The sequence below is a fragment of the Salvelinus sp. IW2-2015 genome, linkage group LG8, assembly GCF_002910315.2.
Source record: "Salvelinus sp. IW2-2015 linkage group LG8, ASM291031v2, whole genome shotgun sequence".
In the NCBI taxonomy this organism is placed as follows: domain Eukaryota; kingdom Metazoa; phylum Chordata; class Actinopteri; order Salmoniformes; family Salmonidae; genus Salvelinus; species Salvelinus sp. IW2-2015.
In genome coordinates, this window is record NC_036848.1 from 26,220,141 (window position 1) to 26,243,945 (window position 23,805).

General features: G+C 43.6%; 1 protein-coding gene across 3 annotated transcripts in view; it reads right to left on the reverse strand.

The window, feature by feature from the left end:
• The window catches only part of LOC111967636 (ecto-NOX disulfide-thiol exchanger 2-like), a 209,068-nt gene that overhangs the window by 125,979 nt on the left and 59,284 nt on the right, over window positions 1-23,805 (reverse strand). The window lies entirely within an intron of this gene.

Here is a 23,805-nt window from a genome sequence, read left to right on the forward strand (position 1 = left end):
CCGCACTGCTTCTTAACACAGTGCGCCTCCAACCCGGAAGCCAGCCACACCAATGTGTCGGAGGAAACACCATGCACCTGGCTCCCTTGGTTAGCTCGCACTGCGCCCGGCCCGCCACGTCACAGGAGTCGCTGGTGCGCGATGAGACAAGGATATCCCTACCGGCCAAACCCTCCCTAACCCGGACGACGCTAGGCCAATTGTGCGGACCTCCCGGTCGCGGCCGGCTGCGACAGAGCCTGGGCGCGAACCCAGAGTCTCTGGTGGCGCAGCTAGCGCTGCGATGCAGTGCCCTAGACCACTGCGCCACCTGGGAGGCCCCTCCACTTTATTTTAAGAATGTGAAATGTCAGAATAATAGTAGAGAGAATGATTTATTTCAGCTTTTATTTCTTTCATCACATTCCCAGTGGGTCTGAAGTTTACAAACACTCAATTAGTATTTGGTAGCATTGCCTTTAAATTGTTTGACTTGGGTCAAACATTTGGGAAGCCTTCCACACGCTTCCCACAATAAGTTGGGTGCATTTTGGCCCATTCCTCCTGACAGAGCTGGTGTAACTGAGTCAGGTTTGTAGGCCTCCTTGCTCGCACACGCTTTTTCAGTTCTAACCACACATTTTCTATAGGATTGAGGTCAGGGCTTTGTGATGGCCACTCCAATACCTTGACTTAGTTGACCTTCAGCCATTTTGCCACGACTTTGGAATATGCTTGGTGTCATTGTCCATTTGGAAGACCCATTTGAGACTAAGCTTTAACTTCCTGACTGATGTCTTGAGATGTTGCTTCAATATATCCACATACTTTTCCTTCATCATGATACCGTCCATTTTGTGAAATGCACCGGTCCCTCCTGCAGCAAAGCACCCCCATAACACAATGCTGCCACCCCCGTCCTTCACGGTTGGGATGGTGTTCTTCGGCTTGCAAGCCTCCCCCTTTTTTCTCCAAACATAACGATGGTCATTATGGCCAAACAGTTCTATTTATGTTTCATCAGACCTGAGGACAAAATGTACGATCTTTGTCCCCATGTCCCCATGTGCAGTTGCACACCGTAGTCTGGCTTTTTTTATGGCGGTTTTGGAACAGTGGCTTCTTCCTTGTTGAGCGGCCTTTCAGGTTATGTCGATATAGGACTCGTTTTACTGTGGTATAGATACTTTTGTACCTGCATTCTCCAGCATCTTCACAAGGTCCTTTGCTGTTGTTCTGGGATTGATTTGCACTTTTCACACCAAAGTACGTTCATCTCCAGAAGGCAGAACGCGTCTCCTTCCTGAGCGGTATGATGGCAGCGTGGTCCCATGGTGTTGATACTTGCTTACTATTGTTTGTACAGATGAATGTGGTACCTTCAGACGTTTGGAAATTGCTCCCAAGGATGAACCAGACTTGTGGAGGTCCACAATTTTTGGCTGATTTCTTTAGATTTTCCAATGATGTCAAGCAAAGAGGCACTGAGTTTGAAGGTAGGCCTTGAAATACATGCACAGGTACACCTCCAATTGACTCAAATTATGTCAATTAGCCTATCAGAAGCTTGTGAAGTCATGACATAATTTTCTGGAATTTTCCAAGCTGTTTAAAGGCACAGTCAGCTTGTATGTAAACTTCTAACCCACTGGAATTGTGATACAGTGAATTATAAGTGAAATAATCTGTCTGTAAACAATTGTTGGAAAAATGACTTGTGTCACGTGCAAAGTAGATGTCCTAATCAACTTTCCAAAAGTATAGTTTGTTAACAAGAAATTTGTGGAGTGGTTGAAAAATTAGATTTAATGACTCCAACCTAAGTGTATGTAAACTTCCGACTTCAACTGTATGTCAGAATCTCCAGATTGTTGTGTCTTTCTGTTCAGGGGCCCAATTTATAACCGGTGCGTTTCAAACGAATTGTCTGTGTGCGCCATTTTTGAAAACTGCACAGGCAAAAACATAGAGATTTCTGAACTTGCCACACGCCATGTATACACGGTTCCCATTATAATTTAGACCTGTCCTTAAATTGTGTTCATGTGAACAAGCATTATAACTCAAATTGGAAAACGCCCTCCATTCACCATTTATGGTGCCAATAATGTATTTTATTTGTTGTATAATTTGGAACTATTCGAATTAGGTTACATCAGTTTCTAAATGAAAGAGCAATGGCAAATTTGATCACATTTCTGTATAGGTGCGGGCAGAATATTTTGCAGTGACATTCTCAAACTAAACATGCATGCTGCCTATAGCAAGATTGATTGTATATTCGAAACAATTTAAAAGTAGACTAAATGCTACAACCCACACATCTATGCAAAATATTAATTGTTCAATCTTTAGTTTATCAATAAATGATTGTGTTTCTTTCTCCTGCTTGGTATAGGCTCTGAGATTAAAACTAGGCAATGATGTCGCGCTCATATCGCACAGCAATACTGTAGCCTACCCATACCGTCAAATGTTTTATATAAGCTACCGGTCAATTTACTGTAGTTGGCAGAATGTTATAAACTTTTGCAGTAATTTATGTTGTATCTAGCAAAGGACTGTGTCAGTTTTTGAAAGAGAAAATGATGGCAAATTGTTGTGGACCTGTCAGCAGAAAGTTTAAATTCAGCAATGTTTTGCATCAACTTTTCCCCCAACCCAAATATGCTGGATTGTCTAGGGCATGCTACTATTTTTTTTGTATTATTACAGTAGGCCTACTTACAGTAGCATAGGCCTACCGCAACATCAAATATCAACTGTTCACCTCTTAAATTTGACTGTATATTATAAACCGTACTGCCTATGGGATTGAAAAACTATAAATAGATAGCCTCCGAGAAAGTATTCAGACCACATTACTTTTTCCATATTTTGTTACATTACAGCCTTATTCTAAAATGTATTACATAGTTTTTCCCCCCTGCATCAATCTACACACAATACAACTTAGTGACAAAGCAAAAACAGGTTTTTAGAAATGTTTGCTAATTTATAAAAAGTATACCACTGAAATATCACATTTACATAAGTATTCAGAGCCTTTACTCAGTATTTTGTTGAAGCACCTTTGGCAGCGATAACAGTATCGAGTATTTTTGGATATGACGCTACAAGCTTGGCACACCTGTATTAGCGGTTTCTCCCATTCTTTTCTGCAGATCCTCTCAAGCTCTGGCTGGGCCACTCACGGACATTCAGAGACTTGTACCGAAGCCACTTCTGCTTTGTTGTGGTTGTGTGCTTAGGGTCGTTGTCCTGTTGGAATGTGAACCTTCTCCCCATTCTGAGGTCCTGAGCACTCTGCAGCAGGTTTTCATCAAGGATGTCTACGTACTTTGCTCCGTTCATCTTTCCCTCGATCCTGACTAGTCTCCCAGTTCCTGCCACTGAAAAATATCCTCCCAGATGGGCCAGGTTTCCTCCAGACGTGACGCTTGGCATTCAGACCAAAGAGTTCAATCTTGTTTTCATCAGACTATTTCTCATTGTCTGAGAGTCCTTTATGTGCCTTTTTTTTGGCAAACTACTAGCGGGCTGTCATGTGCATTTGACTGAGGAGTGGCTTCCGTCTGGCGACTTTACTATAAAGGCCCGATTGGTAGAATGTTGCAGAGACGGTTGTCCTTCTGGAAGGTTCTCCCATCTCCACAGAGCAACTTCGGAGCTCTGTCAGAGTGACCTTCAGGGTTCTTGGTCACCTCCCTGACCAAGTCCCTTCTCCCCCAATTGCTCAGCTTGCCTGGGCAGCCAGCTCTAGGAAGAGTCTTGGTGGTTCCAAACTTCTTCCATTTAAGAATGATGGAGGCCACTGTGTTCTTGGGGACCTTCAAGGCTGCAGAAATGTTTTGGTACCATTCCCCAGATCTGTGCATCGACACAATCCTGTCTCAGAGCTCTCTGGACAATTCCTTCGACCTGATGGCTTGGTTTTTGCTCTGACATGCACTGTCAACTGTGGGACTAAGGTCCCACCTGTGGTAAATTCAATTGATTAGACATTATTTGGAAAGGCACACACCTGTCTATATAAGTATAGACAGGTGTGTGCCTTTCCAAATAATGTCTAATCAATTGAATTTACCACAGGTGGACTCCAATTAGGTTGTTGAAACATCTCAAGGATCATCAATGAAACAGGATGCACCTGAGCTCAATTTCAAGTCTCATAGCAAAGGGTCTGAATACTTATGTTCATAAGGTATTCGTTTTTTTAATATAAATGTACAACAATTTTAAAAACCCTGTTTTCGCTGTGTCATTATGGGGTATTGTGTGTAGATTGCTGAGGATTTTTTATTCTAAAATGTATTTAAAAAATAAGGCTGTAATGTAACAAAATTTGGAAAAGTTAAGCGGTCTGAATACTTTCCAGAGGTACTCTAGAACTCTCTCAAAGTGATTTGGCTATAGGTACAATAAATGAGAGATGCACATGGTAATTTGTTGTATGTCTATTTCGGGAATATGCACCCATCACAGCCAGAAAAGGTGAAGAATGTATTCTGCAATGGTTAGGAAAATAAAATAAATACACTGCTCAAAAAAATAAAGGGAACACTTAAACAACACAATGTAACTCCAAGTCAATCACACTTCTGTGAAATCAAACTGTCCACTTAGGAAGCAACACTGATTGACAATAAATTCCACATGCTGTTGTGCAAATGGAATAGACAAAAGGTGGAAATTATAGGCAATTAGCAAGACACCCCCAATAAAGGAGTGGTTCTGCAGGTGGTGACCACAGACCACTTCTCAGTTTCCTATGCTTCCTGGCTGATGTTTTGGTCGCTTTTGAATGCTGGCGGTGCTTTCACTCTAGTGGTAGCATGAGACGGAGTCTACAACCCACACAAGTGGCTCAGGTAGTGCAGCTCATCCAGGATGGCACATCAATGCGAGCTGTGGCAAGAAGGTTTGCTGTGTCTGTCAGCGTAGTGTCCAGGGCATGGAGGCGCTACCAGGAGACAGGCCAGTACATCAGGAGACGTGGAGGAGGCCGTAGGAGGGCAACAACCCAGCAGCAGGACCGCTAGTTCCGCCTTTGTGCAAGGAGGAGCACTGCCAGAGCCCTGCAAAATGACCTCCAGCAGGCCACAAATGTGCATGTGTCAGCATATGGTCTCACAAGGGGTCTGAGGATCTCATCTCGGTACCTAATGGCAGTCAAGCTACCTCTGGCGAGCACATGGAGGGCTGTGCGGCCCCACAAAGAAATGCCACCCCACACCATGACTGACCCACCGCCAAACCGGTCATGCTGGAGGATGTTGCAGGCAGCAGAACGTTCTCCACGGCGTCTCCCCAGACTCTGTCACGTCTGTCACATGTGCTCATGTTCTCAGTGAACCTGCTTTCATCTGTGAAGAGCACAGGGCGCCAGTGGCGAATTTGCCAATCTTGGTGTTCTCTGGCAAATGCCAAACGTCCTGCACGGTGTTGGGCTGTAAGCACAACCCCCACCTGTGGACGTCGGGCCCTCATACCACCCTCATGGAGTCTGTTTCTGACCGTTTGAGCAGACACATGCACATTTGTGGCCTGCTGGAGGTCATTTTGCAGGGCTCTGGCAGTGCTCCTCCTTAATATTTTACATTCTAAAAATAAAATGCATAGATTTTTGCTCTTTTCACTACGGCAAATGGCCGCATTTTTGTTTATGTTTTCAGTTTTAATGAATAGGCGAGTCATCATTTGCACAAAATGTTTACTTGCCAGCTTGCAATACAATATTTCAACCAATAGCAGATGTGCGTACGTATAGTCCAAAGTTTGTGGGGATGTGAGCACACTCAACTCACGTATAAAAAATACAAAAAATGCTCACTTTTGCATGAAAAATGGTGCACGCACATTTTGTGGTACTGTACGTACACACAGTTTATAATTGAAGCCACTGGTCTTTAGACAGTGAGGACACTAGGTAGCACCTCCAAACTAATCCAGAAGTTTAATTTCCATCCCAGCATATTTCTGTCCTGAGAGGAACAAAGACAGGATTAAAACACAAAGACCACCATTAGTTATGAACCTACGACACACTTTAGATAATTTAATATAATTATATTAAGAGTGTGAATGCAGGCGCCGATATAGAAATGGGCCAATCTGTCCAACAGCTACAAGCAGACAATCCTTTTCCAAAACCAGTCCTTCTATTTTTCTGACCGATAACGTCTTCCAAAGGATAAAGCAATAAGGAGAGTAGAGGCTGATCAATTATGGAAACAATAACAATGTGAATATTGCCCCAAAATCCCAGGAAACAATTTTTTTTAATTGTGTTCCGAGGCTAATATATCAGTGATTTCCAGTTACAAAATTGGATTCGTGTTATTTATAATTCAGAACAGGGTCTGGGAGAGACAAGGCCTATGCTCATGAAAAATGCATCACTTCTCTAGGTTTACACTTGTTTTGCTAGGCCTTGTTGTAGTTAGAAAACGGAATCTCTGAAGATGGAGAATAGCAAACTTGTCTTTAACAGAGAGTCCATCTCTGCTCTGCAGTAGAAACGGGTTGGAACCGAAATTAATTCCGACAAGCAAAATAAAGTTCTGAACTGGTTCGAACCCCCAAATAAGTATCAGTTTATATCGTTCCTTTTCGTTCCTTTTTCGACCTGTGAACAGTTTTTGACATTTAGTTCATTAACCTCTTGACGCTAGTGGTCAGATTTTTTTATTTTTTTTGTTAAATAACGTTCCCAAGGTAAACGGACTATTTCTCAGGTCCAGATCATAGAATATGCATATAATTTACAGATTAGGATAGAAAACACTCCAAAGTTTCCAAAACAGTCAAAATATTGTCTGTGAGTATAACACAACTGATTCTGCAGGCGAAAACCTGAGGAAATCTAACTCGGAAGTGATTGTTTTTTTTATCTGTGTTTCCTTGCCTGTCTTTCTTCCATTTAAAGGGGTATCAACCAGATTCCTTTTCCAATGGCTTCCTCAGGCTGTGACCAGGCTTTAGACATAGTTTCAGGCTTTTATTTTGAAAAATTAGTGAGATTTTTCAAAACTAGTCAGGTGTCCTTTGATTAGTTCCTGCGCGCGAGAGGGGTAGCTCTCCATTTTCTTTCTCTCTTTTATTGAATAGGTTACGGTCTGGTTGAAATATTATCGATTATGTATGTTAAAAACAACCTGAGGATTGATTATAAAAAACATTTGACATGTTTCTACGAACATTACGGATACGGAACGAGGCTTTGGTTTTCTGAACATAACGCGCAACCCAAATGCCGTTTATTTGTTATAAAAGTAATATTTATCGAACAAAAATAAAATGTATTGTGTAACTGGGAGTCTCGTGAGTGCAAACATCCGAAGATTATCAAAGGTAAGCGATAAATTTTATGGCTTTTCTGACTTTCGTGACCATGCTAATTTGGGGCTAGCTGTTCTAGCATTGATTGATACACTCACAAAAGCTTGGATTGCTTTCGCTGCAAAGCACATTTTCAAAATCTGACACGATAGGTGGATTAACAARAAGCTAAGCTGTGTTTTGGTATATTTCACTTGTGATTGCATGATTATAAATATTTTTAGTAATATTTTGTGCCCTGCAATTCAGCGGTTGTTTAGGAAAATGATCCCGCTAAAGGGATCCGTAGCGCAGAGAAGTTAAATGACTTCCCCAATCAGTGTGCATAGAGCAGGCATGCTTGTTGTTTACATGCGTGATGGACAGAAAAGTGTAGCCTATGGCGCAAGATGTGACTTTTATGTGTGTGGAGAGAGCGAGAGAGGGTTGAGGAACAGGCTTAAATCGCTAGGCATTTTGTTATGACATGCATTATCTGAATTAGGTCCACAGAATTATACCTAGGAGGAGCAGCTTCCATGAAACACCTTAAATGTCCTTTGAGCTAGCTAGCTAACAAGCTTGTGTGTTCAGAGCGCTGTCGTTGAGCGCCATAAAAACTAACAGGTCTGTGAGAGCCGGAATTCTTACTGGTTGGTAGGTGATCAAATACTTATGTCATGCAATAAAATGCAAATAAATTACTTAAAAATCATACAATGTGATTTTCTGGATTTTTGTTTTAGATTCCGTCTCTCACAGTTGAAGTGTACCTATGATAAAAATTACAGACCTCTACATGCTTTGCAAGTAGGAAAACCTGCAAAATCGGCAGTGTATCAAATACTTGTTCTCCCCACTGTACATGTTTGATGGCCATAAGTTGAGTACCAATTAAGTACAGACTGGTGAAGTAGTGAAGCATGTAGATCACATCACTTGGAGCTGTGAAGTGTGTGACTGATCAGGCATTCTTTCAGCATGGACAGAGAAAGCTCTCGTTCTCTCCCTCTATGTATTTCTCTCTTTCCATTCTGCATCGGGGGCTCAGAAAGCTACCAACGGACTCCGAGAGCCTTACAATTATGGGTAGCAGCATTTTTATGAAAGTTTCTCTAGCTCTTCTCCACAACACAAAACCATCCTTAATGTGTTTACAGGGGGATTTGAAAGGTTTCACCTTGTTCAAATGATGCGCCTTCTACACCCTTTTCTATTAGAGAGAGCTTGATAGAACCTCTCCACATCAGGCCCTTCTTCCATCTGTCTTTTTTTTTCTCTCAGTCTCTCCTTCCTGTTTCGCTCTCTCTGTTTTGTGTTCTTTATTTAACCACATTTCCATCACAATGAGAACCAACCATCCCGTTCTCTCTCTGTGTCATCAGGGCTTTCCACATGAAGAGAGAAGATGGGTAAACAACAGGCTAATAAACAGAGGACAAACTGTTGAAGAAAAGCGCAGAATTGCCTTCCCTCAAACCAAGGGAAACGAGCAGGGAAATCTGCCTTGTAAACATTATGTAGAAAGTCAAATGTTTTATCGAATGAAAAGGAAGTGGGCTCCATCAGTGATGGAACTCCTCTCGACTGACTGTCTGTTTGTCTGTTTGTGGGACATCATACGGCACACCTAGTGCTCACTGCTTACAAATCCACCCACGCACCCTCCATCTCCCTACCTCTCTCTGCTCCATCTGGCAGCCTCTCTCTTCCTCTCGCTCTTTCTCCCAGAAAACAGTCCACAAAATTGTCCCAGATGTCAAATGCTTCAGTTCATTTAATAAACACACTAGAGTTTCACTAAGTGTAAAAGTTTAATAAAGCCAGCTTTTCATTCTCAGAGTTTAAGAGGTTCAAGAGGAAATAAAAAGGAGATGGGGAAATATAGAGAAAAAGAGAGCTAGATAGAGAGAGAGAGAGAGACACAGGATAAACAGAACAATTGAAGGAAAGTGGCCAACCAGATAAATTGATGGCCTCTTTGGGGTATATTGCATTTGGAAAGTATTCAGACCCCTTGATGATTCCACATTTTGTAACGTTACAGCCTTATTCTCAAAAAGGATTACATCGTTTTTTCCATGATCAATCTACACACAATATCCCATAATGACAAAGCAAAACCCATTTTTTACATTTATTTAAACAAATGAATAAAAAACAAAAAAATCTGAAATATCACAATTTCATAAGTATTATGACCCTTTACTCAGTACTTTGTTGAAGCACCTTTGGCAGCGATTACAGCCTTGAGTCTTCTTGGGTATGACGCTACAAGCTTGGCACACCTGTACTTGGGGAGTTTCTCCCATTATTTTCTGCAGATCCTCCCAAGCTCTGTCAGGTTGGATGGGGAGCGTTGCTGCACAGCTATTTTCAGGTCTCTCCAGAGATGTTCAATCGGGTTCAAGTCTGGGCTCTGGCTGGGCCACTGAAGGACCATTCAGAGACTTGTCCTGAAGCCACTCCTGCGTTAACTTGGCTGTGTGCTTAGGGCCGTTGTCCTGTTTGAAGGTGAACCGCCGCCCCAGTCTGAAGTCCTGAGCACTCTGGAGCATGTTTTCATCAAGTATCTCTCTGTACTTTGCTCTGTTCATCTTTCCCTTGATCCAAGATAGTTTCCCAGTCCCTGCTGCTGAAAAACATCCCCACAGCATGATGCTGCAAACACCATGCTTCACTGTAGGGATGGTGCCAAATCTCCTCCAGACATGACACTTGGCTTTCAGGCCAAAGAGTTCGATCTTGGTTTCATCAGACCAGAGAATCTTGTTTCTCATGGTCGGAGAGTCCTTTAGGTGCCTTTTGGCAAACTCCAAGCGGGCTGTCATGTGCCTTTTACTGAGGAGTGGCTTCCATCTGGCCACTCTACCATAATGGCCTGATTGGTGGAGTGCTGCAGAAATGGTTGTCCTTCTGGAAGGTTCTCCCATCTCCTCAGAGGAACTCTGGAGCTCTGTCAAAGTGACCATCGGTTTCTTGGTCACCTCCCTGACCAAAGCCCTTCTCCCCAAATTGCTCAGTCTGGCCAGGCAGCCAGCTCTAGGTTCCAAAATCTTCCATTTAAAAAAAACAACAAGTTTTTTGCTTTGCAATTATGGGGCATTGTGTGTAGATTGATGAGGGGAAAAACTATTTAATCCATTTTAAAATAAGGCTGTAACGTAACAAAATGTTGAAAAAGTCAAAGTGTCTGAATACTTTCCGAAAGCACTGTAGATAGGTGTGTGCCTTTCAAAATCATGTCCAAATAATTGAATTTACCACAGGTGGACTCCAATCAAGTTGTCGAAATATCTCAAGGATGATCAATGGATGCGCCTGATCAATGGATGAACAGTATGAACCTGAGCTCAATTTAGAGTCTCATAGCAAAGGGTCTGAATACTTATGGAAATAAGGTATTTTTGTTATTTATTTTTAATGCATTTTCAAAAATAAATAAAAACCGGTTCTCACTTTGTCATTATGGAGTATTGTGTGTAGATTGATGAGGAAAAAAGGTAATTTAATCATTTTTAGAATAAGACAGAAACGTAACAAAATGTGGAAAAGGCAAAGGGATTATTTTATTTAACCTTTATTTAACTAGGCAAGTCAGTTAAGAACAAATTCTTATGTACAATGATGGCCTACACCGAATGCACTGTATATTGGCTATTGAGGCTGAGTCACTGCCTGGTCTCTCTCTCTCTACTGTGCTGTATGTAGGTCTCTCTCTGTGTTGTGGTAACATGTGGCCACCACACATGCACAGGCACACACACTCCTCTACCACACACGCATGCACACATGCACACACACACACACAGCCTCTTGTGCTCTGGTGACCCTGGAGAACTGCTGAGTCACTACCCTCTACCCCACAGGGACACTGGTGGATGGTCTGTTTGGGGAAAAACTATCTGGCCATAACCACAGCTCACGCTACAAGGAGAAGAGGGGGAAGTATCAGTCCCAAGGCCAACGGAGACAATAAATAACAAGGTAAATAGGAAGTCAGGGGGATGTGGGTTGTGGGAGATGTGGGGGGTGTGGGTCTGGGCAGCAGGCTTTATCTTGGCCAGGTCGCAGTTGTAAATGAGAACTTGTTCTCAACTGGCCAGCCTGGTTAAATAACGGTGAAATTGGGGCCTCCCGGGTGGCGCAGTGGTCTAAGGCACTGCATCGCAGTGCTAGCTGTGCCACCAGAGATTCTGGGTTCAAGCCCAGGCTCTGCCGCAGCCGGCTGCGACCGGGAGGCTCATGGGGCGATGCACAATTGGTCCAGTGTCTAGCGACTCCTGTGGCAGGCCGGGCGCAGTGCACGCTGACCAGGTTGCTAGGTGTATGGTGTTTCCTCCGACACATTGGTGCGGCTGGCTTCTGGGTTGGATGTGCGCTGTGTCAAGAAGCAGTGCGGCTTGGTTGGGTTGTGTTTCGCCTCTCCCGAGTCCGTACGGGATATGCAGCGATGAGACAAGACAGTAACTACTACTAATTGGATACCACGAAATTGGGGAGAAAAAGGGGTAAAAAATACCGGGAGGAAATACTGACTTAAGAGGACTACAGTGAGCAGGCAAAGGGTACAGACAGGAAGGATAGGCTATAGAGAGGATATACGTAGAGGACAAATATGAACGTGGTATTAATAGGACACAATGTACAAGATACATAATGCAGACACAACCAGTCTGGGGGAAAGAGTAACGTGAGATGGTAGAGAGTAGACCAGCATCAAAGCTGTAAAACATTAAAAGGCCATCTAATAGCCCAACATCTCTGAACTACTGATGCAAACAGATTTTTTTTTAAACTTGTCCGATGCTATCGCTAATGTCCCTAGTGAAAATTATACCCAATGCTATTTCTAACACGGTCAATAATCTGCTAAGACTATCTGTAACTACAAGAGAGAATTTGGGATGCTGGGAACAACACTGCTTCCCTGCACACACAAATATCAAAGAGCTGACTGAGAGCAGGTAAAGTGTTTCGCTTCTCTCTCCTTCAGGGTCATTCTGCAGGTTCCTCCCTGCACAGAGGACCCTGTGAGGGGAGGGGTGGAGGGCTGCAGGCTGTGTCTCTGAGACGGCTCAGAGCTACTCTGTGATTACAGCCTGAGGAAAAAGGCTGCAGCACTCTCAGCTGGAGAAATGAGACAGGATAATAGCACTGACAAATACCAGCAGGAGAGATAGAGAAAAAGAGACGCAGAGAGAGTGAGAGATGCTGACCGAGACAGAGACAGAAAGAGAAAGAGGGAGAGAAAGGGAGAGTGTGACACTGTCACAGAGAGGAAAAAAGAGAGCTTAGGAGAGAGATAGCAGACAGGCTAGTACTGTATGTGTGGTAGGAAGAGTGTGTGTGGCAGGTAGTGTCTGCCAGCTAAATTAGTTGGCACTCTGGTCAACACAACATCCAGCTAAATTGAGTTAACACCCAGAAACACCTGAGGGGACAGACAGACCACTGTGAAATGTCCCATGTTTGAGAGGAATGTTAAATCAAACCTGAGCCTTTACAGCTAAAACCAGATAAGAAAGGCTGTAAACCTACAGAGACAAATAGACAAGACCAGTATTTTATACAGAAGTGAACTGGCCGAGATATATAGGTGATTTCTAGGGCTGGGAATTCCAAGGGATCTCACGATATGATATTATCACGATACGTTGGGGTCAATAAGATATGTATTGCGATTCTCACGATTCTATGTATTGCGATTCGACTCTGGGATTTTATTGTGAATCGATGTTCCAAACATATTGCTGACCATATGTCTGTTGTGTGTCTGTGTGTGTTTTTGCGTGGTAACAATGTGGGTGGCATGAGGTGAGGGAGCGGACCATCCATCTTACTAGTGCATGAAGAACAAGTGAACAGGTAGGTTTAAGCCTGTTCATCCATATGAGAGAAAGGAAGGAACACGTGACATTCAGCATTAACACTGCACTGACCTCATGAATACTATTTGGCTTTTCTTTTAGGTTTTACACTCCATTACCAAGTCAAAGCTGTCTGTCCCCAAAAGACCTGTGTCCTGCACATTTAGCTCCATGGATTCGTCTTATCAAACGCTGTGGCTGGTTGACAGAGCCACTTATCAGACCAATTGTGACTGTAGAAGTTTCCGCTCCCTCAAACTCTGAAAGACAAACTCTGAAACACATTCGTTAACCTTATCCAATAAAGAATGTCTGATTTAACAACAGAAGTTGGGACTAAGGTGGTTTAATATGAAAACTATTCAGAAAGAAATCAAATATTTCCCCGAAATTGCATCAAGAAAGAACATTCAAAGCAAACCTGCTCTGAATAAGTTTCATATTTTCCTTCCGTATGGCACATTGATAGGTGAAAAAAGTCACACAAACATGCCTCATTCTACTTCTAACTCTTCTTCTCGGAAGAGCCATTTGCCCATTTCTAATGAATTAATGTTGGCAAAGGAAAACATTCAGTCTGCTATAATTAGTGAAAGCTTCGTAAAAGGGAGACCGGGGGGCAGAAAATCAATTTTCTGTTGTCTAATTAGGAGACAAGAGGAAGGGGGCTCAGACTCTCCACCTCAGACCAGAAGAACATTGGTCTGAGTGGAAGTTCAAGTACATTCCACTATGACAAAACACGTTTGCAGTTTTCATTCAATTATTACTTGGCGGTTAAATGCCTTGCTAAAGGTCACATTGGCAAGAGATTGCTTCTAAGATGCTGCTCCCGATTGGCGCAGCGGTCTAAGGCACTGCATCTCAGTGCAAGAGGCATCACTACAGTCCCTGGTTCAAATCCAGGCTGTATCACATTCGGTCGTGATTGGGAGTCACATAGGGCGGTGCACAATTGGCCCAGCGTCGTCCGGATTAAGGTTTTGCCGGAGTAGGCCATCATTCTAAATAAGAATTTGTTCTTAACTGACTTGCCTAGTTAAATAAAAAATAAAAAATTGATTATGAACAGCAACCCAACAGATTTGTCCCGTCGGCCACAGGATTGAACTAAACCAACAGTATTTCGAAGAATAGTCTACCTTTTTAGGGGTCATTCCCTTTACCAGTGAAAGCAAAACCAAAGTTCCAGCACACTGTGACTTTTATGATTGTGGATTACAACACTGCCCTGTTTGACTATGCTCAGAGAACAGTGATTTCCTGTCTGATTGTCAGATAGTAAATAAGGGCAAAGATTTTCTATTATATTGACAAAATAGTCAAGTGAACGCTCTAACAATGAAAAGTCATTTCCTCAAAGATGGAAGGCAGGTGGGAGGATGAGAGATCAGATGGGACCATTCTTGCAAATGAGAGGGTAAATACACAACAGGCACAACTAAGTTGTTTTTCTCAAAGTTGCCAGAATGCCACATGCATCCACTTATATCAGTACATACTGTGTGTAACAGCCTAAACATTACAAAATGTACATTTGATCAAAATATGCCTCACGTAATATGACACTCTCTCATTTACATTTACATTTAAGTCATTTAGCAGACGCTCTTATCCAGAGCGACTTACAAGTTGGATAGACCTCCATGCAAACGCAGACAGATTTTGGGCAGTGTAAATCCTCTCGCTTTGCCTCTTCCTTTCTGATAAGGGTCACAGTCTCTACCCAGAAGCTCTTTACTGATGTTGGACCAAGGTCACATTGAGACCAGCACAGATACCCATAGTCTACTGCTTGTATTTCCTCCCCTGTAGACGCTGCTGGGAAAAAAATATTTTGAGGTTGCTGTTATTTTTCAAGGTCAAATGACATGACTCTGGCCACGTCCGCTGTGCTGACAATTGGCGCGTCAAGTTGAGTGATCCAAAATTAGCTGTGTGCATCAGCGATGTTCCTCTAATGCTTGGAATGCTGGTGATGTAATCCAGTCACAAGGTCTTTGACAAGGCAGAGACTCAAAGTTAGATAAAGGCCCCGAAGAGATCCGTCGGACAATGAAGAGAGATGCACCTCTATTCATAGCCTAGGTCGTCCAGTATGATCTCTAGCACATTAGCTGACTATGTGGAGGGATGGATGCTCTGGGCAGACGAATCAACAAGGTGCCTAACTGATCCAGCTTAGCGTGGAAGCACAAGCACGACAGTCATCGAAAGAATTCTCCTCTCCTCAGGCCATCACCTTATCAAATCAAATTTAATTTGTCACATGCCCCGAATACAACCTTAACATGAAATGCTTAGTTACAAACCTTTAAACAACAATGAAGTTCAAGAAATAGAGTTAAGAAAATATTTACTAAATAAAGTAAAGTATATTTTTTTTAAATTAAACAACAATAATGAGGCTAGATACAGGGGGTATCGGTACCGAGTCAATGTGCGGGGGGTGTACAGGTTAGTTGAGGTAATATGTACATGTACAGATGAAGTCAGAAGATTATATACACTTAGGTTGGAGACATTAAAACTCTTTTTCAACCACTACACAAATTTCTTGTTAACAAACTCTAGTTTTGGCAAGTCGGTTAGGACATCTAATTTGTGCATGACACAAGTCATTTTTCCAACAATTGTTTACAGACAGATTATTTCACTGTATCACAATTCCAGTGGGTCAGAAGTTTACATACACTGAGTTGACTGTGCCTTTAAACAGCTTGGAAAATTCCAGAAAATTATGTCATGGCTTTAGAAGCTTCTGATAGGCTAATTGACATAATTTGAGTAAATTGGAGGTGTACCTGTGGATTTATTTCAATGTCTACCTTCAAACTCAGTGCCTCTTTGCTTGACATCATGGGAAAATCGAAAGAAATTAGTCCTCAGAAAAAAAATTGGAGACCACACATCTGGTTCATCCTTGGGAGCAATTTCCAAATGCTTGAAGGTACCACGTTCATCTGTACAAACAATATTACGCAAGTATAAACACCATGGGACCACGCAGCCATCATACTGCTCAGGAAGGAGACGCGTTCTGTCTCCTCGAGATAAACATACTTCGGTGTGAAAAGTGCAAATCAATCCCAGAACAACAGCAAAGGACCTTGTGAAGATGCTGGAGGAAACAGGTACAAAGGTATATATATCTGTAACGGCATTCTACGTCGTCCTCCTCCTCAGACGAGGAGAGGCGAGAAGGATCGGAGGACCAATTTGCAGCGTAGTAATTTGACATACTATTTATTAGACAAGACGAAAAACGAACTAAACTTGATACAAAACAAAATAACAAAAACGAATGTAGACAGACCTGGACTACGAACTTACATGAAACACGAAGAACGCACGAACAGGAAAAATGACTACATAAAACGAACAAACAAAACCGAAAACAGTCCCGTGTGGCGTAACATACACAGACACTGACACAGGAGACAACCACCCACAAACAAACAGTGTGAAAACACCTACCTTAATCTGGCTCTCAATCAGAGGAAATGAAAACCACCTGCCTCTAATTGAGAGCCATATTAGGTCACCCTTTAAACCAACATAGAAACAGAAAACATAGACTGCCCACCCAAACTCACGTCCTGACCAACTAACACATACAAAACTAACAGAAAACAGGTCAGGAACYTGACATAACCCCCCCCTCAAGGTGRGAACTCCGGGCGCACCAGCACAAAGTCTAGGGGAGGGTCTGGGTGGGCATCTGACCACGGTGGTGGCTCAGGCTCTGGGCGAGGTCCCCACCCCACCATAGTCAATCCCAGCTTACGTCTCCCCCTTAGAATGACCACCCTCATCTTACACCCACTTAATTTAAATGTTAACCTTAAGATAAGGGGCAGCACCAGGACCAGGGGCAGCACCGGGATAGAGAGATAGCTCCAGACCGAGAGGTAGGTCAGGATAGAGAGGTAGCTCAGGATAGAGGGGCAACTCCGGACTGAAGGAGCAGCTCCGACAAGACGATCACGACTCTGGACTGAGGGCAGTCGGTTACGGCAACCCGGACGCTCATTAGACTGGCGGACGGCTCTGGACGCTCATGCAGGCTGACGGCTCTGGACGCTCATGGCAGGCTGACGGCTCTGGACGCTCATTGGGCAGGCCTGACGGCTCTGTGACGCTTCATGCAGGTCTTGACGGCTCTGGCTGCTCATGGCTCACTGGGCGCTCTGGACGCTCATGGCTTCACTGGCGGCTCTGGCAGAATCCTTCGTCCTCTGGACGATCCGTCGGTGCGGCTTGGCAGATTCCTGTCTGTTGTGGCCTTTGGCAGAATTTCCCTGGGTTGCGTCAGAGAAGCGTCTGTAGCTGGCTCTGGCAGAGTCCTGTCTGGTTGGCGGCTCTGGCAATATGTCCTGGTTGGCGGCTCTGGCAGATCCTGTCTGGTTGGCGGCTTGGCAGATCCTGACTGACGATGGCTCTAGCGCGCTCCTGACTGACTAACGGCTCTGACGGCTCGGGCACGACGGGCGCTCTATGGCTCGGGCAAGACGGATGGCTCAGACACGAGCGATGGGGAGACGATGGCTTCAGACGGAGCACTGGGAGGATCTGGATGGCTCAGACGGCGCTGGGAGACGGATGGCTAGACGCGCTGGGGAGACGGATGGCTTCAAGACGGCCCTGGGGAGCCGGATGTGCAGATGGCGCTGCGCGAGACGGATGGCTCTGGCTGATCCTGTCTGGCGGAAGCTTTGGCTGCTCCTGTCTGGCGGAAGGCTCTAGCGGCTCCTGTCTGGCGGAAGCTCTAGCGGCTCCTGTCTGGCGGAAGGCTCTGTAGGCTCATGGCAGACGGGCGGCTTTGCAGCCTCATGGCAGACGGGCGGCTTTGAAGGCTCAATACAGACGGGCAGTTCATGCGGCGCTTGGCAGACGGACGTTCAGGCGCCGTTGGGCAGACGGCAGACTCTGGCGCTGAGACGCACTGTAGGCCTGTGCGTGGTGTAGGACTGGTGGTCTGGGCTGGGGCGGGGAGGTATGCCCGGAAATACCGGACGTGCAGGCGTACTGGCTCCCTTGAGCACCGAGCCTGCCCAACCTTACCTGGTAAATACTCCCGTCGCCCGACCAGTGCGGGGAGGTGGAATAACCGCACCGGGCTATGTAGGCGAACCGGGGACACCATGCGTAAGGCTGGTGCCTGTAAGCCGGCCCGAGGAGGCACTGGAGACCAGACGCTGTTGAGCCGGCCTCATGACACCTGGCTCAATGCCCAATCTAGCCCTACCAGTGCGGGGAGGTGGAATAACCCGCACCGGGCTATGCACACGTACAGGAGACACCGTGCACTCTATTGCGTAACACGGTGTCTGCCGTACTCCCGCTCTCCACGGTAAGCCTGGGAAGTGGGCGCAGGTTTCCTACCTGCCTCGCCCACTACCTCTTAGCCCCCCCCCCCAAGAAATGTTTGGTGCTTCTCGGCTTCCAGCCACGTATCCTTGATGCCTCCTCATACCACCGCTCTTGGGCTCTCGCTGCCTCCATCTCCTCACGAGCGCGGATATTCCCAAATGTGAGCCCAGTGTCCTTTTCCTCCAATACTTCCTCCCAAGTCCATGAGTCCTGATTTCTTGGCCGCTGCTCAAACTTGCGCTGCTTGGTTCTGGATTGGTGGGTGGTTCTGTAACGGCATTCTACGTCGTCCTCCTCCTCAGACGGGAGAGGCGAGAAGGATCGGAGGACCAATTTGCAGCGTAGTAATTTGACATACTATTTATTAGACAAGACGAAAAACGACTCAACTTGATACAAAACAAAATAACAAAAACGAATGTGACAGACCTGGACTACGAACTTACATGAAACACGAAGAACGCACGAACAGGAAAAAGACTACATAAAACGACAAAACAACACAAAACCGAAACAGTCGTGTGGCGTAACATACACAGACACTGACACAGGAGACAACCACCCACAAACAAACAGTGTGAAAACACCTACCTTAATATGGCTCTCAATCAGAGGAAATGAAAACCACCTGCCTCTAATTGGAGAGCGGTATCGGTCACCCTTTAAACCAACATAGAAACAGAAAAAGCATAGACTGCCCACCCAAACTCACGTCCTGACCAACTAACACATACAAAACTAACAGAAAACAGGTCAGGAACGTGACAATATCCACAGTAAAACGAGTCCTATGTCGACATAACCTGAAAGAACGCTCAGCAAGGAAGAAGCCACTGCTACGAAACCTCCATAAAAAAGCCAGATTTTTTAAGTTTTTTAACTGCACATGGGGACAAAGATTGTACTTTTTGGAGAAATGTCCTCAGGTCTGATGAAACAAAAATAGAACTGTTTGGCCATAATGACCATTGTTATGTTTGGAGGAAAAAGTGTGAGGCTTGCAAGCCAAAGAACACCATCCAAACCGTGAAGAACGGGGGTGGCAACATCATGTTGTGGGGGTGCTTTTCTGCAGGAGGGACCGGTGCACTTCACAAAATAGATGGCATCATTATGGAATATTATGTGGATATATTGAAGCAACATCAAGATATCAGTCAGGAAGTTAAAGCTTGGTCGCAAATGGGTCTTCCAAATGGACATTTGACCCCAGGCAAACTCCGAAGTTGTGGCAAAACAGCTTAAGGACAACAAAGTTAAAGGTATTGGAGTGGCCATCACAAAGCCCTGACCTCAATCCTATAGAATATTTGTGGGCAGATCTGAAAAAGTGTGTGTGAGCAAGGAGGCCTACAAACCTGACTCAGTTACATCAGCTCTGTCAGGAGGAATGGGCAAAAATTCACCCAACTTATTTTGGGAAGCTGGTTGAAGGCTACCTGAAACATTTGACCCAAGTAAAAAAATGTAAAGGCAACGCTACCAAATACTAATTGAGTGTATGTAAACTTCTGACCCACTGGGAATGTGATGAAAGAAATAAAAGCTGAAACAAATCATTCTCTCTACTATTATTCTGACATTTCACATTCTTAAAATAAAGTGGTGATCCTAACTGACCTAAAACAGGGAATTTTTACTGGGATTATATGTCAGGAATTGTGAAAAACTGAGTTTAAATATATTTGTCTAAGGTGTATATGTAAACTTCCGACTTCAACTGTAGGTTGGGGTAAAGTGACTATGCATAGATAACAAACAGCGAGAAGCGTATTTATAGTACTTGAGACTAGAGAGTTAAATTTAAAACAGGCGGTGAATCAAAGTGAAAGGCACCAAGATTTCATTATCTCAGCCTCTTTCTCAGAGGTTATTCCTCCTTCTCTTTTCACAAATCATAAATACTGTAAATGGTTGAACAAACCTAATGGTGCTTTTTGAAATTGGCCCTGTTTTCCAGGGGAAAACTTAAAAGCTGGTTTGAAGGATTGTTTTTTGTTCCTGAGCTACAGGCTTCAAAAGGCCTCAATCCGGTGAAACATTGACGTTTGAGCTCCGTTTCAGAGAAAAACCTCTAATGAATCAATCAGGCCTTTTGGCCCCAGATGCACAAACACTGTTGGTTGATGGGATGGCACAGCTTCCTTTGGTCAATCCCAGCAGTCTCTTTATGAATGAAAAAAAAGAAAGAAAAGGACCTAAAAAGAAAAAAGCAATCAATGGCTCTCCGTCTACACCTGCCTCTGGTCTGGTGAGGACATGAAAGGAGCTACTAGTCCAGACTACACACAGACCACACACAAACCACACATATGCACACACCCACACTCGCAGAGACAAGGCCTATATACTGTACTATAAAGAGAAACGATGCAAGTAGGGGCCTGTGTGTTGACTGAGAAGTATTTAACAACCAGGATCCAATGTAAGATGGTGTGACTCCGGTCTGATTACAGGGTTTCTCCTTCTTACTTCATGCATCCGAATGACTAAAGTACAGGCTTCTTTGATTACAGCCTTGATGAAAGAAATGTAAGCAGTTTCTCACAGCAGGACAATAATCATGCAGCAACAGGAAATCTGAATTATTGTGTAGATTATAATTAAGGGACATTTTTGTAGGGGTTGATACATTTTTAGTTAGGGAAAATCAAGTTTGAAATGTTAAACTAAAAGCCTTTTTAAACCTTGAATACACTACACGTTTACATATCCTGCAAGAACAGAGTGATAATTAAGATCCTACATCTGTAAGTGATGAGATGTAGGGATCGGCGAACTGTGAGAGTGTTTATCGTGAGCTGTTAAAGTGGGTCACTATGTGGAGCGCAGTTAAGTGTGTGTGACACTTAGGCTTTGAGAGGACTGACTAAGTTGGCCACTTGAATCTGTGGCGTCACTGTAGTCCGTGGCGACAGGTATCTGTTGGTTACAGACATAGGCACAAATACACACATGTTAAATACACATACGTGGACATAAACAGTATCTTACACTCACGTTTTCCTTCAGTATCTCTCTTAGACAAATGCACACGTGCATGCTCACACACACACACACACACACACACACACTTGTGCCAGTTCGGTCGATTTATCAAGCTAGCACCTTTGTGTGAAAATAGGCTTAAATCAAACACAGGAACCACTCTACCTGCTTTTCTGTACAGTGTGTTTTATGGAGAGTGTTTGGTTTCTGATAAGAGGCCAATAGCAGCTTTTATGCAACTGAGCCGTGTATTGAGAGAAAGGAAGACCGTGATGAATGTGATTGCTGGGGTGAGACTGTCTCTTTGTTGTATGTTTAGTAAAAGGAGGGTGTTATAGGAGAAGAGATGCACAAGTCACTCAAGAAAAAAATACTTCTCACTTTAGGTATAAAGCCAAATGGAGCCCTCTGCTCAGATAGTTCGGAGAAATGTAAAAAAATAAATTAAAAAAAGAACCTCTTCAGAATGTGTTCTATCAGGTGGGAAGTCAAATAAAAAATATTTGCCAACAACTCAAATATGTAAAATAAAGATGACTAATAGCCTGAACTCAAACCACAGAGGGTTTTAACCACATTTCAAAAGAAGACACTAATGAAGGTTAAATCTATGCAGCGAGGGGTAAACATGACAAAAATGTCCCCTGCTGGGGTCTGGTAAAATGTAATCTATTCACGGCTGAAGATGTGACATTTTCAAATGATGCTAATTCCTTTGAACATCTTTGTGCATTTTTCTAAACCCCCTTCCGCTTAATGTTCTAAGTCAACACACACACACACACACACACACACACACACAAATGTGAATGTAGAAGAGAGGAAAATGAGGAGGAAAGGAGGCAAAGTAAGTAAACTAATCAACAAGCGACGAAACAGTTAGCAGACTGAGAGCAAGTTGTCACTGTTAAGCTGTCAGAAACTCGCTTATCTTGTGTTGGTTCCTGAGGAGAACATTAAAGCCAGTTCATTCCACCAGCTCTCTCTCCTGCTGTGTCTCCAACATGATCAGGTTGATGTCCAGGGTTAAATGACAACAGACTCTGTGCCAAAATAATGTCATCAGTATTAATTATATCAGTGACAAGGGGAGAATTCAACCTCAGATCCCTCTGTCATTTCTACATGGTCTAGGGATTCGCTGAAGGTTAATTTATTGAAATCTCCCATCCACTCGTCTCAATTCCATTAAACAAAACTAATGAATCTTTGCTTTGCAGTCTAATCAGCTTTTACTGTCAAAAGGCCTGCATCAGCTCACCAGGAACACTGTGGGTGTGTGTGGAGTTATATAGCGCTCCCACAGAACACATAGGTACTAAGAGGGTCTTCACACTTACTAGACTTTTCACAAAAATACCCTTGGCTAACGTATACTGCAATGTAAACTTGCGAACTTGTCACATCTCAACGCATAGGTACTAAGAGGGTCTTCACACTTACTAGACTTTTCACAAAAATACCCTTGGCTGACGTATACTGCAATGTAAACTTGCGAACTTGTCACATCTCAACCGCTCCCTCCGGAGGTGGCGCAAGACACGCCTGACAGTTGCCCCTCTCTGAGCAGGGCAGTGTAAACATAATTGTCTCATTGAGCCAACAACCTTACAATAAAACATTTAATATCATAGTAGTTTTTTTTGAAACAGATGAAATTAGACATTTTCCTTATGTTTTGGATTTGCTTTTACCTGCAATTGTAGTAACAACCTGTTACATTCAGAAATTAGCGCTGTAGCTTAAAATCTCAACTGTGTTCTTTTTTTTACTTGATTGCATTGAGCCACTGAGGACCAGGCAAGAAGCAACTCCCCAGGGAAATATCAACGTTTTTAGTGGCAATTAGCTTTTACCTCATGTAATGACTTCCATGATATTGATCAAATGAAGCCTGCTTTGTTCTAAGGTAACTTTAATATGGTAGCTAGTGTAAGCGTACAAGCTCCAATCTAGCTATGGTTCAGCTAAACTTCAACACTTAGCTACAGCCAGGACATTTATGTGAGGATGCAAGATAGCTAGATAGCTTGCTGGCTAACATTACCTAGCTGTGTAGCCTGTATTATAAAATGAATGACAGTATGATAATGTTACCCCTTCCATACGAATATCAAAGTAGAGTAAAGGTTCGTTATTGATATGCTCATGCTACCTGATCATGAAGCATGTTGTTAGTTAGTTAGCAGTGTATTGTCAGCTTATTTAATGTCAACAGACAAGGAAATAAATCATTAATTGCCTGCATATGCTTGTAGATTGTTGCATTATTCAA